The 17,849-nt window shown below is 45.7% G+C and overlaps 1 protein-coding gene and 1 long non-coding RNA gene across 2 annotated transcripts in view; both read right to left on the reverse strand.

Annotated features, from left to right (window-relative positions):
• Window positions 1–1,065: 1,065 nt before the first annotated feature.
• Window positions 1,066–9,472, reverse strand: LOC143817043 (uncharacterized). Its single transcript, XR_013224052.1, has 2 exons — window positions 8,759–9,472; window positions 1,066–1,673 (listed from the first exon to the last, which is right to left on the reverse strand). It is a non-coding gene; the product is annotated as an uncharacterized LOC143817043 (long non-coding RNA).
• A 6,552-nt stretch (window positions 9,473–16,024) lies between these two features.
• TTC5 (tetratricopeptide repeat domain 5) overlaps window positions 16,025–17,849 on the reverse strand; it is a 77,012-nt gene continuing 75,187 nt past the window's right edge. The window contains exon 13 of the transcript XR_013224048.1: window positions 16,025–16,150. The gene's annotated coding sequence lies outside the window, so the exon portion shown is untranslated. The remainder of the gene's footprint in view (window positions 16,151–17,849) is intronic.

Below are 17,849 nucleotides of genomic sequence, written 5' to 3' on the forward strand. Positions count from 1 at the left end.
ATGACAAAAGCATTGATGCAATTGACTGGCTCTCCTGTTTTTTTTTTAGATCTGAATCCAACTGGTTAAACCCACTGACTGGAGTTTCCCAGGACACTATCTTTTGTCTCAGTAGCGTGCCTAGATGCAATGAAATTCACTCAAATTGAGCTTGCCTGACATTTTCAATTTTTTACATTGATTTTTGTGTGATTTGGAATCCACTCCTCTATTAGTCGAAGATTTTAGTTTCCACTGTTATGTTATTTTTAGGTCAGCAAATTTCACAATTTATATCAGTAAAAATGTTCAATTTGAACCTTTTGTTCATTAAGATGTGGTGTGTAATTTAGCTGTTCCATTATTTTTTTTGAGCAGTATATAGGAAAGACAACACTGTTCTCCACAAGAATGTGGCAAAGGAGATTCAAAGTGGTCACCTATGTTGGAAGGGATTGCTGCTAGCCAGGGGCATATCTGGGGGGGTATTCTGGGAATTTGCTCTGGGCACAGCCGGCAGGGGGCGTTGTTATGCTGCCAGACGAGGTGGTACAAGGTGTCTCCCTGGAGGCTGCATTTTGCTGCCCCCCGTAGTGGGAGCTGACTAAAGATGTAGCATGCTGGCTCCCAGCATAGAGTCACTGCAGACTTTCATCACAAATCTGTACAACCAATTTAGTTAGAACATTAAGCACTATAGCATGCCCAATTTTAACAACATGTAATATACTCACTGTCAGGACTCGGCTCTGCTAGCCAGTTTCGGTGGTCATCATGTGCAACTTATATGTAATTTTTATACTTGGTGACGTGAAAACTAGCTATTCTTGCTTCTCTCAATGAAGTGGGATCTGTAGTATTTCACTGAACATTGAGAGAATTATGACGAGCAGCTAGTTGGCACGTGGCTGTAAGTGTGCAAACTGCATAAAAGCAATCACACGATGACTACTCGAACCGCTTGAGCTGTGTGTAGGTATATGGAAGGAGCGTCATATTGGATTCTTGCCCTGGGTGCTGAAAAAACGAGATCCGCCTCTGCTGCTAGCCATTGCTAGCAAAATGGTTGCTTACCGATACTAATGATTAATTGCAATAGGGTTTCCCTTTAATATTTTTGATTAATACAACCAATAATAAGAATTTGGAATAGTCTCCAACCAATTGAAATGTTATATATTAAGCAAAAAATCAGTGCAGACTGCCTACAACAGATATCCGAGGATAATAAGAAGGCCGAGTGTCCAAATACAGGGGGCGCACTGTGCAGCAAAGCCTGGTTCGAATTTCACAAAGTGTACTGGGACTTGTCTCTCGCAGGTTACATACACCACTCCCTTCACTGCTCTCTGGTTGTAGGAACAACCCGTGGCTGATGGAGATTTCAACAGTTTGCAGTCGGTGAGTGTTAATGACCCAGCACTGGAAACAACGGTGGAAGCCACATGCCGGGAACACATTTCACGGATTTTCTTTGCATCAGTATCGTGGATGAAAGTATTTTGATACCTACAAGAATCTCTGTTGAGGTTTCGGTCTTTTATGGTGATGTTGCAGTTGATCTTGGCTTGATCTTCAACAATGTGTTTTTCTACAAATTTCTTGTAATTCTGACATTGGATGATGGAAATACTAGCGAGAATTGCAGCAATAAAGAAAAAATATGGAAATGATGCCATCCTTTCCAGTTAGATCTGGGTACCAAAGACAAAAAAAGAGATTAATATTTGTCTACCAAAGTGAAAGGTCATAAAGTTTAAAGTATGAACACTTCTCTTATTTCCCTTTGCTGAGCAGCTGAATTAAATTTATTGTTCCCTTTTATCAGTCAGATCAGACTTAAGGCTCATTCTAGCTTCGAAAATTGTGTAATATAAATGGAGATTGTTTGCTTGTTCTGCGATGTGACTGACGCTGATGGAGCGAGTAGATATTTATAATCAGTGAAAGAAAAATAGCAACATTTTTTAGCTAGTTAAATTTGATTAAATACTCTTTGTACGGTACCACCGGAGATGTTTGTGAACTAGTTTATGAATTCATGTATTAACAATAATTAGTGTCACTTATGGGATTGGAATGTTGAACACATCTGAACCTCAGATGATATGTCTGTGTGAACACAGTGCAAGATGCTCGATGTTATGATGTAACGATCGCTTCAACCATCTCACTCACGATTCTCGTCCTGTGTAAACACTTATCTGACATACTTTGTTAGTCGTGAGTTACGATTGCATAGTTCATTGTCTAAATGATTGTCTAAGGGTACTGTCACACTCTGCAACTTTCCAACGATCACGACCAGCGATACGACCTGGCCGTGATCGTTGGAAAGTCGTTGTGTGGTCGCTGGAGAGCTGTCACACAGACCGCTCTCCAGTGACCAACGATGCCGAAGGCCCCGGGTAACCAGGGTAAACATCGGGTTACTAAGCGCAGGACCGCGCTTAGTAACCTGATGTTTACCCTGGTTACCATCGTAAAAGTAAAAAAAAAACAAACCGTACATACTCACATTCCGGTGTCCGTCAGGTCCCTCGCCGTCTGCTTCCCGGACTGACTGAGTGCCGCCGTAAAGTGAAAGCAGATCACAGCGGTGACGTCACCGCTGTGATCTGCTCTTACTTTCCGTCCGGCAGTCAGAGCGGGAAGCAGACTGCAAGGGACCTGACGGACACCGGAATGTGACTATGTACGGTTTGTTTTTTTTTACTTTTACGATGGCAACCAGGGTAAACATCGGGCTACTAAGCGCGGCCCTGCGCTTAGTAACCCGATGTTTAGCCTGGTTACAAGCGAACGCATCGTTGGATCGGTGTCACACACACCGATCCAACGATGACAGCGGGAGATCCAGTGACGAAAGAAAGTTCCAAACGATCTGCTACGACGTACGATTCTCAGCAGGGTCCCTGATCGCTGCTGCGTGTCAGACACAGCGATATCGTATGGATATCGCTGGAAAGTCACGGATTGTACCATCGTAGCGACAAAAGTGCCACTGTGTGACAGTACCCTTAGTGTGTGAGTGAACCCTAAAGTGAAGCTGACAGTAGCATTTTCTTTTCCAATATTTTTATTTGTTTTTAACAAGGGTAAAGAGGGAGGGAGGACGGGTAATAATGGAGGGGAGGGGAAACAGTAGCATTTTCTAACCAAAAATAGTTAAAGGGGTTATCTGGGACTATTTTATTTTTTTCTCATAGAACTGACAGGCAGGTAGTTGCTAACTTCCTGTCTGTCCCGCCTGACACCGGCTAAGAGCAGTCAAGGACAACTCCGGCCACAAGTCTACTGCTTCTATTAACCTCACGTCAACAGAACATCTCCTCCTCTTTCAGGCTGCTCTGTCAACTGGCGTGACAGTTAAAGTCATGCTTATTAACAGCCGCCTCTCCGCAATTAGGCAGCGGGAAGCCAGCTGTCAATCAATATGACATCATCAGTTAAGCTCCGATAACATAGCATAGAAGATGCTGCTTGGTGATGTCACCGGTAACCACAGAATTGCCGGCAGGAGCAGTCCCTGGCCGCTCTGAGCCCGCAGAGATCAGCACTGGGCAGAACGGGCAGGCAGTTAGCAACTTCCTGCAAGTTCTTAGGCCCATAAGAAAAAAATAAAATGGTCCCGGATAACCCCTTTAATGCCCATTGTCGTTTACTGGTTTGTGTAAACATGCTGACAATCACAAAATGAACAAGCAAAAGGCTTGTTCATCGAGTGGTTGGATCTTTCATGTCGGCAATAACATCATCATTCTCAGCAACACATTGTCCTGTATAAAAAGATGATGTGCAGCCGATAGCAATGATCTTCCGCACATACAGAACTTAATTGCGATGATTCTGTACGCATTGAATTTTGATCATCCTGTCTAAGCAGGCTATTAAATGACCAACTGGCATGTATCAACTCCGTTTTTCTCATGTATATGGACTCTTAAGGCCTCTTTCACACTTCAGTCTTTTGGCGTCAGTCTGAAACCGCCATTTTCCTCAAATAGCGGATCCGCCATTTTTTGGGGGGCGGATCCGCAATTTCCCCATAGACTTGCATTAGCGATGGATTGTGGCGGATGGTCGTCCGTTCCATCCGCCATGCGACGGATCCGTCGAAATTTGGCGGACGTTGTCTAGACATTGACGGACATTATAACGTTTTTTGTCTGCGCCGAAATGGCGGTTCGCGACGGATCCGTCGCGTCCGCCATTCCATAGAATGGGCGACGGATCAGTCGCGACCGTCATTTCGGCGGATCCGTCGCCCCAATCCGCTTTTTCAATTGCGCATGCTCCAAAAAGTAGATACTTTTCCCAGACAACCCCCAAGTAACTGATCCGTCAAAAAACGGATCCGTTAGAACCGTTTTCTCAACAATTGTGACGGATCCGTCGATCCGTCACTATGTCGGAGCAGACTGACGCCAAACAACTGAAGTGTGAAAGAAGCTTAAGCCCCTGCATACAAAATTGACTAACGTTAGTTAAACCCACTGGTAACAACGGATTCGGCCAACAGTCTAATATGTATAAATGTCCCAGGCAACCAACTGTTGGGGGCAGTTAAGCATCCGGCATGTGTGATTGCGGAGTGCTTTTTTTTTTAAACCATGAGATAAGCAGTGGCTCTCAGAAAACACATGAACTTGAGCAAGCACCTCCTATGTATGGGAAAGCTGCCAGCTGAAATATTGGCCCAATCATTGTTCAGCCAACAGCCGTCTAATATGTATGCAGGGCTTTAGTGTAGCCTGATCACGACATTATCCCACATGGCTCCAGCTCTCAGACCTCCATGAAACTTGCACATACATATGAAAGACTAACATTAGCATCTAAGCTTTCCCCGTTTCTAATATTAGGTATAGTGGGCATCGGTTGTCGTATAGCCCATACACAAAACACATGTTGTACCTTGATCTGTATCAAAATTATCAAAAGCAGTTGCCACAATTCACATGTTTAATATATATCACAATATAGCAGTCATTGTCAAACACACATTGTGAAAGTATGCAAACATTTCTGGAGGTGCTCAGGCCTGGAGATATAAGATAGTATTTGATTTGCAGGTAAGGTAAGATGTTATAGTGCAGAATGAGCTGGGAAGAATGATATATGTTTTTACAACTTTCATTTCATTGATTAAAATCCTTGGTATTTGTATGTATGAGTCCAGTGGGCGACCACATCCAGTGATTGGCAGTCTTGCCTGTATGACTGCATGCAGATGTAGCTGTCAATCACTACTAGTACCGCCCACTGGACATATATGCATAAAAACACTTGGGATATCAATGAATAAAATACAAGTTACACTGAATATTTTCCAACAAACCTATATATCATTCTGCTCAGTTTCTCCTTCTGTACACTGTGCTGTCCACAGATCAGACTTGATGTTCATTGTAACAGGTTGCGTTTAAAATATTGATCATGAAGGCAAATATTCTTCAAGTCTTCATATCACTAAAGACAGGACAGCCAAATGAACAGTCAGCCATCAGATATCTCTCCAGAATCCCCCATATAAAGTGGGGAAAATAAGTATTTGATACACTGCCGATTTTGCAAGTTTTCCCACCTACAGAGAATGGAGAGGTATGTAATTTTTACCGTAGGTACACTTCAACTGTGAGAGACAGAATCTATAAATAAAAAAAACTGAAAATCACATTGTATGATTTTTACATAATTAATTTGCATTTTATTGCATGAAATAAGTATTTGATCACCTACCAACCAGCAAGAATTCTGGCTCTCACAGACCTGTTGGTCTTTCTTTAAGAAGCCTCCTACTCTGCACTCATTACCTGTATTAATTGCACCTGTTTGAACTTGTTACCCATATAAAAGACACCTGTCCAAACACTCAATCACACGCCAACCTCTCCACCATAGTCAAGACCAAAAAGCTATCTAAGGACACCAGGGACAACAATGTAGACTTGAATAAGGCTGGGATGGGCTACAGGGCAAGCAGCTTGGTGAGAAGGCAACAACTGTTAGCACAATTATTAAAAAATGGAAGAAACACAAGATGACTGTCAATCTTCCTCGGTCTGGGGCTCCATGCAAGATCTCATCTCGTGGGAATAGGATGATTCTGAGAAAGGTGAAGAATCAGTCCAGAACTACATGGAAGAACCTGGTCAATGACCCGAAGAGAGCTGGGACCAGTGTCTAAAAAATTAGCATTAGTAACGCACTACACCGTCATGCATTAAAGTTCTGTAGGGCAGGCAAGGTCCCCCTGCTCATGCCAGCACATGTCCAGGCCCATTTGAAGTTCGCCAATGACCATTCGGATGATCCAGAGGCAAGGGAGAAAGTCATGTGGTCTGATGAGACGAAACTAGAACTTTTTGGTATCAACTCCACTCTTTGTTTGGAGGAAGAAGGATGAATACAACCCCAAATACACCATCCCATCCGTGAAGGGGTGGGGGAAACATCATACTTTGAGGGTTCTTTTCTGCAAAGGGGACAGGATGACTGCACAGTATTAAAGGGAGGATGGATGGGGTCATGTATAGCAAGATTTTGTCCAACAACCTCCTTCCCTCAGTAAGGGCATTGTGGCTGTTGTGGTTGGGTCTTCCAGCATGGCAATGACCTGAAACACAATGCAAGGGCAATTAAAGAGTGGCTTCATAAGAAGGTTCTGGAGTGGCCTAGCCAGTCGCAGACCTGAATCCAATAGAAAATCTTTAGAAGGAGCTGAAATTCAATGTTGTTCAGCAACAGCCCTGAAAACTGAAAGATCTGGTGAAGATCAATATGGAGGAATAGGCCAAATTCCCTGCCGCAGTGTGCGCAAACTTGGTCAAGAACTACAGGAAACGTCTGACCTCTGTAATTGCAAACAAATGTTTCTATACCAAATATTAAGTTCTGTTTTTCTATCGTATCAAATACTTATTTCATGAAAAAAATGAAAATTTGTTATGTAACAATCATATAATGTGATTTTCTGTTTTTTTTTTTTTTTAATTTTTAGATTCTGTTTCTCACAGGTGAAGTGTACCTACGATAAAAATTACAGCCCTCTCCATTCTTGTAGGTGTTAAAACTTGCAAAATCAGAAATGTATCAAATACTTATTTTCCCCACTGTATGTGAAAGTTTGGCTCAGCTGAGCATTTGTGTGTTTCAGAGGAAAGAGCAGAAAAAGCCTCTGGCAGTGGTTTGTCAGCGGAAGAGCAAAAAGGCCAGTTGCTAAAATGAAAGCTGCCCAAGTCGGGAGGCCTACACGCAAATTAATCTTACTGATATAGATGGGTTCGACTGACGTTAGTCTAAAGGCCCCGTCACACATAGCGATTTACCAACGATCACGACCAGCGATACGACCTGGCCGTGATCGTTGGTAAGTCGCTGTATGGTCGCTGGGGAGCTGTCACACAGACAGCTCTCTCCAGCGACCAACGATCAGGGGAACGACTTCGGCATCGTTGAAACTGTCTTCAACGATGCCGAAGTCCCCCTGCAGCACCCGGGTAACCAGGGTAAACATCGGGTTACTAAGCGCAGGGCCGCGCTTAGTAACCCGATGTTTACCCTGGTTACCAAAAAAAACAAACAGTACATACTCACCATCTGAGTACAGTGAGAGCAGAGCGCAGCGGTGACGTCACCGCTGCGCTCTGCTCTCACTGTACGGCGGCACTCAGAGCAGGAAGCGGACGGCAAGGGACCTGACGGACATCAGATGGTGAGTATGTACTGTTTGTTTTTTTTTTACATTTACGCTGGTAACCAGGGTAAACATCGGGTTACTAAGCGCGGCCCTGCGCTTAGTAACCCGATGTTTACCCTGGTTACCAGTGAAGACATCGCTGGATCGGTGTCACACACACCGATTCAGCGATGTCAGCGGGACCTCAACGACCAAAAAACGGCCCAGGCCATTCTGACACGACCAGCGATCTCACAGCAGGGGCCTGATCGCTGGTACGTGTCACACATAGCGAGATCGCTACTGAGGTCGCTGTTGCGTCACAAAACTTGTGACTCAGCAGCGATCTCGCTAGCGATCTCGCTATGTGTGACGGGGCCTTAAGGCCACATTCAAAAATTAACAGCACATGAATAGCATCTGAGTGAAGGATGATTTTTTATTCTTTCATGGAACTCAGACTTGCATTGGCAATTTTGATTTGAGAATTGGATCAAGATTGGACATGTCTTCATGTTTTTGTGTGGATCACTCGGTCAACAAAAAAAACACAGACGTGAAGTACCCCATAAACTTTGATAGGTACAAGTTCCATCAGTGGAAACCTCAGACTGAACTTGCACAAGACAAACTGATGTCTGAATGAGCCCTAATGTGTGTAGGGACCTTCACTCAGTTAAAGAATACTACAGTCAGCCTCTGTAAAGTCTAAAATGGACGGTAACAAGGGACAAAAGAATGAATTCAACTTTTTGAGCAAATGAAGAACAGACCAACCTCAAGATTAGAGGTCCTTAGATAGTATTTCATTGCCCAGGCATAGCATTGAGCATATATCTTATTGCAGAAGGTCATGCTTTATGTATTCTAACCTTGGCACATCTGGAAGAGCCAGGAGCCTAGCGGTAGAGTGCAGAGGTCCTATGCACCCAGTGCCTGAGGGCGACTGCCATAACAAGCCATCAGGGTTACATATAACAGATGTTGGAGGGTGTGGGACGGGTGTCGGGGGCCCAAGAGCTGCAAGTTAAGCCTGTCTGGCAGACAATAAGCAGAGGGAAATCAGTAGATTGTTTAGGATCAGCTTTGAGGACCTACTTGCGCTCTGTATCCTGGTAAATATATAATCTTTGGACGTCAGGTTCCTCTGTGGTGATCAGCTCGAGACAGGTCTACTCTCCACATAATAGGCAGGCCTTATTACTCTAGGAGGTTTTCTGGCGCCTACCAGGGAGGAGCTACTGTTAGATGTCTCTCTGATCTCAATTTTGTGCACCCAAAAGAAGGGTTCATTTGGAATGAGGCCATTGCTCCATCTAGTGGAGATATGGGGAAGCACACCCTCCACTGATACATCATAGTTACATGGGTTGAAAAAAGGCCAAGGTCCATCAAGTTCAACCTTTCTCCACCAATAATAAATTCTTTATTACTAGACTAAATTATTATGACTGTTTAGCATTTGATTACAATAATGTCAATGTATTATGACCATTGTGCTATAGTTTCTTTTATGTGCAATGTTTAAGTTTCCATTTAATAAAGTTTTGTCAATTAAGCTGGTCTCATGGTAATTAGTTAATACATTTGTTGCCGAATGTTCACCAAAAAGAAAGATGAAGTCAGGAGACCAGCAGGGCCACTGGCAGCTGTTGGGGTACTGTAGGAGAGTATGTGGGGGGTTTTATGAGACTTTCATTGGCCCACTAATAAAAAGTAGTGAACAACCCCTTTAATCCTTACTTCTTACACCATATCACTAAATAAAAAACTAGGATAATGCCATCAGCAGAGGCAAACATTTACCATATACTGGGGGACTGTAATAAAACCCCATGAGTATAAGCATCCAATTCAGTCCAAACTTTAACCCTGGTCGATATTCCACCTTTTCTCTTTCAAATATTTTATAGTGTTTTATCAATATTTATCAATAATTTATCAATATTACTAAGTGTAAAATTTGGTATGCAACTTAAATGGAACCTCTCATGTGAAAAAACTGCTATTAACCTGCAGATATGGGGTTAATCTGCAGGTTAATAGCATTGTGAACCTGCCTGGTCCTGGTGTTGGCACTTAAGTTCCTCCCGGCAGCAGGGCTCTAACTTTATTCCTCCCGGCAGCGTTCGGCATTCAGTCATTCAGGGTGGTGCCTGCGCAGTTTTAGTTACCGCTCTGTGTATAGAGACTGAAGAATCTGCCGAGTTTTGGGGTGCCAGTTAATACTAATTAAGGCTGCCTTCACACTAGCGTCGGTACGGGCCCGTCGCAGTGCGTCGGGCCGACGTACCGACGCATGCTGTGAAATAAATGCCCGACGTCGGCAGCGGAAGCAGTCTTATGACGCTTCCGCTGCCCCATTGTGAGGTGCGGGGAAGAGGGGGCGGAGTTTCGGCCGCGCAAGCGCGGTCAAAAATGGCGGCCCCATCGCACAAAAAAAGTTACATGTAACTTTTTTTGTGCCGACGGTCCGCCAAAACACGACGCAACCGTCGCACGACGGTTGCGACGTGTGGCAATTAGTGTTGAGCGATACCGTGCGATACTTGAAAGTATCGGTATCGGAAAGTATCGGCCGATACCGGCAAAGTATCGGATCTAATCCGATACCGATACCAATACAAGTCAATGGGACTCAAGTATCGGACGGTATCCCTGATGGTTCCCAGGGTCTGAAGGAGAGGAAACTCTCCTTCAGGCCCTGGGAACCATATTAATGTGTAAAATAAAGAATTAAAATAAAAAATATTGCTATACTCACCTCACCGAGGGAACCGGCAGCGTTGTTTGCTTAAAATGCGTGCTTTTCCTTCCTTCCGTGACGTCACGGCTTCTGATTGGTCGCGTGCCGCCCATGTGGCCGCGACGCGACCAATCACAGCAAGCCGTGACGTAATTTTCAGGTCCTTCTAGGCATTCAGTATTTTAAAATTATGTTCCGGCTTTGTGATTGGTCGCGTCGCGGTCACATGGGCGACGCGACCAATCACAAGCCGTGACGTCACGGGAGGCAGGAGACGCGCGCATTTTAAAATGCGCCCGTGTCCAGCCTCCCGTGACGTCGCGGCTTGTGATTGGTCGTGTCGCCCATGTGGCCGCGATGCAACCAATCACAGCAAGCCGTGACGTAATTTCAGGTCCTTCAGGATTTTAAAATTACGTTCTGGCTTGTGATTGGTCGCGTCGCGGTCACATGGGCGACGCGACCAATCACAAGCCGTGACGTCACGGGAGGCTGGACACGCGCGCATTTTAAATGCGCGCGTGTCCAGCCTCCCGTGACGTCACGGCTTGTGATTGGTCGCGTCGCCCATGTGACCGCGACGCGACCAATCACAAAGCCGGGACGTAATTTTAAAATACTGAATGCCTAGAAGGACCTGAAAATTACGTCACGGCTTGCTGTGATTGGTCGCGTCGCAGCCACATGGGCGGCACGCGACCAATCAGAAGCCGTGACGTCACGGAAGGAAGGAAAAGCGCGCATTTTAAGCAAACAACGCTGCCGGTTCCCTCGGTGAGGTCCAGGCTGCGTCGGAGAGGTGAGTATAGCAATATTTTTTATTTTAATTATTTCTTTTACACATTAATGTTGTTTCGATACCGATACCAGATACCACAAAAGTATCGGATCTCGGTATCGGAATTCCGATACAGCAAATATCGGCCGATACCCGATACTTGCGGTATCGGAATGCTCAACACTAGTGGCAATACGTCGCAATGTGTCGGTAATGTAAGTCTATGGGGAAAAAACGCATCCTGGGGGCAACTTTGCAGGATGCGTTTTTTCTCCTGAATGACGCATTGCAACGTATTGCAAACGACGCTAGTGTGAAAGTAGCCTTACAAGAACTACTGGATCTTTAAAAGGGGGTTTATTACGAACAAGGTATTTACAATGACATACATAAGGAAAGTCTAGCTAAAGGTACCTTCACACGAAGCGACGCTGCAGCGATAGCGACAACGATGTCGATCGCTGCAGCGTCGCTGTTTGGTCGCTGGAGAGCTGTCACACAGACCGCTCTCCAGCGATCAACTATGCCGAGGTCCCCTGGTAACCAGGGTAAACATCGGGTAACTAAGCGCAGGGCCGCGCTTAGTAACCCGATGTTTACCCTGGTTACCAGCGTAAAATCTAAAAAAAACAAACAGCACATACTTACATTCACGTCCCCCTGCGTCCACTTCCTGACTGACTGAGCGCCGTACAGTGAGAGCAGAGCGGTGACGTCACCGCTGTGCTGCTTTCACTTTCACTTTGCGGCGCTGAGTCAGAGGAGGAAGCAGACTGCAGGGGACGCAATGTGAGTATGTGCTGTTTGTTTTTTTTACATTTTACGCTAGTAACCAGGGTAAACATCGGGTAACTAAGCGCGGCCCTGCGCTTAGTAACCCGATGTTTACCCTGGTTACCAGTGTAAAATATCGCTGGTATCGTTGCTTTTGCTTTCAAACACAACGATACACAGCGATCGGACGACCAAATAAAGTTCTGGACTTTATTCAGCGACCAGCGACATCACAGCAGGATCCTGATCGCTGCTGCGTGTCAAACGAAACGATATCGCTAGCGAGGACGCTGCAACGTCACGGATTGCTAGCGATATCGTTATAATGTCGTTTCGTGTGAAGGTACCTTAAGGAACAAGGGTACAATTAAAGGGAAGAGGTATTAGGAGAGGGTAGTAGAAGCTGGGATGTGGGGAGAGAAATATATAATTGATCCTTACATATATATTAAACCAATACACATCCACACCCACATACAAGCCATGACTCCACACTTGCTCCGGTATCCTTTGCAGTAGAGTGTCCAATCATCTTCTGGTAATATGAGAAATTATGATTGCAGTGGTCATCATCTTCCTCTGGATGGTGTCCTTGGATTTAGGATAAAGACCTGGTGTCAAAAGGCCTGAGGGCATTCTGTTTAGGCCTGAGGCTAGATGTCCATCTGAAGAACAATGGCTTGTAATTCACCTGCACATGGAATGTGTGTCAAAGATAAGATGTTCAATTCAGGAGCAATAGCTTGTACTCCCAACACCACAGGGGTTATGCATCCTCAAACAGATTGGAGACACAATGTCTATCTACAATGTAGATTCTCTTTATTCTATTAAAAGAAGAAAGGATTTTTCAACCCCTGACATAATCGCCTTCCTGTGCAATCACATCTTACATCTTAAGGTACCTTCACACGAAGCGACGCTGCAGCGATAGCGACAACGATGCCGATCGCTGCAGCGTCGCTGTTTGGTCGCTGGGGAGCTGTCACACAGACCGCTCTCCAGCGACCAACGATGCCGAGGTCCCCGGGTAACCAGGGTAAACATCGGGTTGCTAAGCGCAGGGCCGCGCTTAGTAACCCGATGTTTACCCTGGTTACCAGCGTAAAAGTAAAAAAAACAAACAGTACATACTCACCTGCGTGTCCCCCAGCTTCTGCTTCCTGACACTGACTGAGCTCCGGCCCTAACAGCACAGCGGTGACGTCACCGCTGTGCTTTCACTTTCACTTTAGGGCCGGCGCTCAGTAAGTGTCAGGAAGCAGACGCTGGGGGATGCGCAGGTGAGTATGTACTGTTTGTTTTTTTTACTTTTACGCTGGTAACCAGGGTAAACATCGGGTTACTAAGCGCGGCCCTGCGCTTGGTAACCCGATGTTTACCCTGGTTACCAGTGTAAAACATCGCTGGTATCGTTGCTTTTGCTTTCAAACACAACGATACACGGCGATCGGACGACCAAATAAAGTTCTGGACTTTATTCAGCGACCAGCGACATCACAGCAGGATCCTGATCGCTGCTGCGTGTCAAACGAAACGATATCGCTAGCGAGGACGCTGCAACGTCACGGATCGCTAGCGATATCGTTACAAAGTCGTTTCGTGTGAAGGTACCTTTATGGTCAGTCTCTTTGATGTAGGTTTTAGCTGTTATGTAGAGTTCAAGGAATGTTCTTTGCTCTAAAGGTACCTTCACATTAAGCGACGCTGCAGCGATAGCGACAACGATGCCGATCGCTGCAGCGTCGCTGTTTGATCGCTGGAGAGCTGTCACACAGACCGCTCTCCAGCGACCAATGATGCCGAGGTCCCCGGGTAACCAGGGTAAACATCGGGTTACTAAGCGCAGGGCCGCGCTTAGTAACCCGATGTTTACCCTGGTTACCAGCGTAAAAAGTAAAAAAAACAAACAGTACATACTTACATTCGCGTCCCCCGGCGTCCGCTTCCTGCACTGACTGAGCGCCGGCCCTAACAGCAGAGCGGTGACGTCACCGCTGTGCTTTCACTTTCACTTTACGACGCTCAGTCAGTGTGGGAAGCGGACGCCGGGGGACGCGAAGGTGAGTATGTACTGTTTGTTTTTTTTACATTTTACACTGGTAACCAGGGTAAACATCGGGTTACTAAGCGCGGCCCTGCGCTTAGTAACCCGATGTTTACCCTGGTTACTAGTGTAAAACATCGCTGGTATCGTTGCTTTTGGTGTCAAACACGACGATACACGCCGGTCTGACGACCAAATAAAGTTCTGAACTTTGTTCAACGACCAGCGATATCACAGCAGGATCCTGATCGCTGCTGCGTGTCAAACTAAACGATATCGCTATCCAGGACGCTGCAACGTCACGGATCGCTAGCGATATCGTTTAGTGTGAAGGTACCTTTATGATACATAAACTATCCGGCCATGTGCACACGTTCAGTAATTTTCGCATTTTTTTCGCTATAAAAACATGATAAAAATGCGAAAAAAACCGCGAAAAAACGCTTACATATGCCTCCCATTATTTTCAGTGTATTCCGCAATTTTTGTGCAAATGTTGCATCTTTTTCCGCGAAAAAATCGCATCGCGGAAAAAAAAGCAACATGTTCATTAAATTTGCAGAATTGCGGGGATTCCGCACACCTGAGAATGCATTGATCTGCTTACTTTCCGCATGGTGCTGTGCCCACAATGCGGTAAGTAAGCAGATTATGTGCGGTTGGTACCCAGGGTGGAGGAGAGGAGACTCTCCTCCACGGACTGGGCACCATATAATTGGTAAAAATAAAAGAATTAAAATAAAAAATAGTGATATACTCACCCTCTGATGGCCCCGGAGTCTTCCCGCCTCTCAGGTGCATGCTGCCGCTTCCGTTCCTATAGCTGGTGTGTGTGTGAAGGACCTGCGATGACGTCGCGGTCTTGTGATTGGACGCGTGACCGCTCACGTGACCGCTTGTGACCGTGACGTCATCGAAGGTCCTGCACACACACACACCATCTATAGGAACGGACGCCGCTGAGGAGATCGGCTGTCTGCAGGTGAGTATAACCATTTTTTTTTTAAACATTCTATCTTTTACTATCGATGCTGCATAGGCAGCATCTATAGTAAAAAGTTGGTCACACATGTCAAACACTATGTTTGACAAGTGTGACCAACCTGTCTCAGTCAGTTTTCCAAGCGATGCTACAGATCGCTTGGAAAACGTTAGCATTCTGCAAGCTAATTTCGCTTGCAAAATGCTAAAAAAAACGGGGAAAAAAAATGCAAAAAAAAAAAAAGCGGATTTCGTACAGAAAATTTCCGGTTTTCTTCAGGAAATTTCTGCAAGAAATCCTGACGTGTGCACATACCCTCCATGTTGGCTCTAACAGAGATTGACGGCTGTAACTGCGCAGCTCAGCATTAGGGCCGGCTGGCTGTCAGTGCCGGTGGCAAGCCTGTAGCTGTTGCTCTTTATGCAGAGTGGTTACTGAAACTGCCTGCACCACCCCTAAGACTGAATTCCGAAATCTGCCGGGAGGAATAAAGTTAGATCCCTGCTGCTTAAGTAACAACGCCGGGTAGGATCAGATCGCTATTAACCTGCAGATTAACCCTATATCTAACGGTTAATAGCATTTTTTCATGTGACAGTGTGAAAGAGAAGTGGACTGCGCTGTGAACTAGAGAGAACAGCGATCCATAAGTGTGCTTTCACACAGTCTACTACGTCCACCTCCAATACGCACACAAGCCCAAAAATGATGAATGTCAGAGCGCACGTTCGCTGTTCCCCGGTACCATTATAGTCTTTGGCACCATTGGCACATATGCCCGAATTCGGTTTTGCCAGGGGTTTGGAGGTAAGCCCTGACGGAGCCACTGAACGGGTGCCTGAACGCAGTGTGAAAGCACCCTAAGCAAATTAACACACCAGAACTACATTAGACAGGATTAGAATTTTTTTTAGTTGGGAGTGCTTCTAAGACAAAAATGAGTGAAGAGGTCCATGTTGTTCTCTGGGTTGCTTGGAAAACTCAGCATTAACTGCAGGAAAGAGCAGCACTTGTGACAGATAACCTCTTTCTTTCACCTGGGTCAAAGATTCCGTTTGCTTCCCCAGGAATGGCAGAGTGGCTTTATGGCATTCGTTGCTATACCTTTGCATTGAAGGATATACAATTCCACTACAAGATCAAATCACATCTGAAAGCTGTACCTAGTTTTGAAAGAGAAAATAAAGGAAATACATATTTCAAGGCTTCATTGGACCAGATATCACCCCCTACTAACCAGAATCCCACAATGACTATCTGCTATCTTCTCTAGAAGAAGAAAACTTAATATGGTCAAAACAGAATTCATCATCTTTCCCCCATCTCTCTCGACCCCCCAGCAGACCTATCCATTAAAGTAAATGGCTTCTCAGTTTCCCCAGTCCCACAAGCTCGCTGTCTCGGGGTAATCATTGACCCTGATCTCTTCTTCAAACCACATATCCAAGCCCTTTCCACTTCCTGTCGACTTCAACTCAAAAATATTTCCCAGATCCCTACATTCCTCAACCAAGAATCTACAAAAACCCTATTCCATGCCCTCATTATCTCCCACCTTGACTACTGCAACCTCCTGCTCTGTGGCCTCCCCTCTAACACCCCTCCGATCTATTCTAAGGGTACCGTCACACAGTGAAATTTCCATCGCTGCGACGGCACGATTCGTGACGTCGCAGCGTCGTATGAATATTGCTCCAGCGTCGTAGACTGCGGTCACACTTTGCAATCACGGCGCTGGAGCGATGCCGAAGTCCCCGGGTAACCAGGGTAAACATCGGGTTACTAAGCTCAGGGCCGCGCTTAGTAACCCGATGTTTACCCTGGTTACCAGCGTTAACGTAAAAAAAACAAACAGTGCATACTTACATTCCGGTGTCTGTCCCCGGCGTTCTGCTTCTCTCCACTGTGTAAGCGCCATAGCCGGAAAGCAGAGCGGTGACGTCACTGCTGTGCTCGCTTTCCGGCCGGCAGGCGCTCACAGTGCAGAGAAGCTGAGACGCCGGGGACAGACACCGGAATGTAAGTATGTACTGTTTATTTTTTTTACGTTTACGCTTGTAACCAGGGTAAACATCGGGTTACTAAGCGCGGCCCTGCGCTTAGTTACCCGATGTTTACCCTGGTTACAAGCGAACACATCGCTGGATCGCTGTCACACACAACGATCCAGCGATGTCAGCGGGTGATCAAGCGACGAAAGAAAGTTCCAAACGATCTGCTACGACGTACGATTCTCAGCGTGATGTCTGATCGCAGTAGCGTGTCAGACACAGCGATATCGTAACGATATCGCTAGAACGTCACGAATCGTGCCGTCGTAGCGATGGAAATTTCACTGTGTGACGGTACCCTAAACTCTGCTGCCCGACTAATCCACTTATCTCCCCCGCTATTCCCCAGCCTCTCCTCTGTCAATCCCTGCACTGGCTCCCCATTAGGCTAGGTTCACATCGCGTCAAGTACATGGCGTTAAACGGATCCGTTAAACGCATGTACAGAAAAGGATCCAATTTGTCGAAAAATCGGCATCACGTTAACGCTTGCGTTAACGCACGTGACCGCGTTTTTCTCATTTGGATGTCCGTTCGCGAAGTATCCGTTTGTCACTGTCAATAAAGTTTTTTTGTTTTTTTTTCTCCTTTTGTCATCGTCGGGTTGTGGGTGTAGACTCATTCTCCATTTTGAAAGCATTGAGTGAACTTCTGCTAGCAAGATGTTTGTGTCTGAGCTCGTTAGATTTCGCTTGATGTGGTTGCGACTTCGGCAGAGAAAGCGCAGTTCGCAAAGGAGATATTGGATCCACGAAGTGAATTTCTTGCGGAATACATATGGTGCCTTTCACACCCTGTATGTTCAGCTTCG

This window comes from Ranitomeya variabilis, chromosome 1 (assembly GCF_051348905.1).
Source record: "Ranitomeya variabilis isolate aRanVar5 chromosome 1, aRanVar5.hap1, whole genome shotgun sequence".
In the NCBI taxonomy this organism is placed as follows: Eukaryota; Metazoa; Chordata; class Amphibia; order Anura; family Dendrobatidae; genus Ranitomeya; species Ranitomeya variabilis.